The following is a 321-nucleotide window of genomic DNA, read 5'->3' as shown; positions in this document are numbered from 1 at the left end:
TCATTTGTTTCCAGGTATCTTTTGATCCCTGTTTTGATTTCGTCATTGACCCAGGAGTTGTTTAGCATCATACTGTTTAGTGTCCATGTCTTCGTGGGTTTTCGGGGGACTTTGTTGGTGTCAATGTTTATTTTTATTCCACTGTGGTCCGAGAAGGTGTTTGGTAGAATTTCGGTCCTTTTAAATTGTCTTATGCTTGATTTATGGCCAAGTATGTGGTCAATCTTTGAATATGTTCCATGTGGTGATGAGTAGAATGTGTATTCTGTGGTCTTTGGATAGAGTGTTCTGTAGGTATCAATTAAGTCCATTTGGTCCAAA

This window comes from Carlito syrichta, unplaced genomic scaffold (assembly GCF_000164805.1).
Source record: "Carlito syrichta isolate Samal-C Ts95f unplaced genomic scaffold, Tarsius_syrichta-2.0.1 Scaffold304430, whole genome shotgun sequence".
NCBI lineage: Eukaryota > Metazoa > Chordata > Mammalia > Primates > Tarsiidae > Carlito > Carlito syrichta.
Note: the sequence above shows the minus strand (reverse complement) of the source record.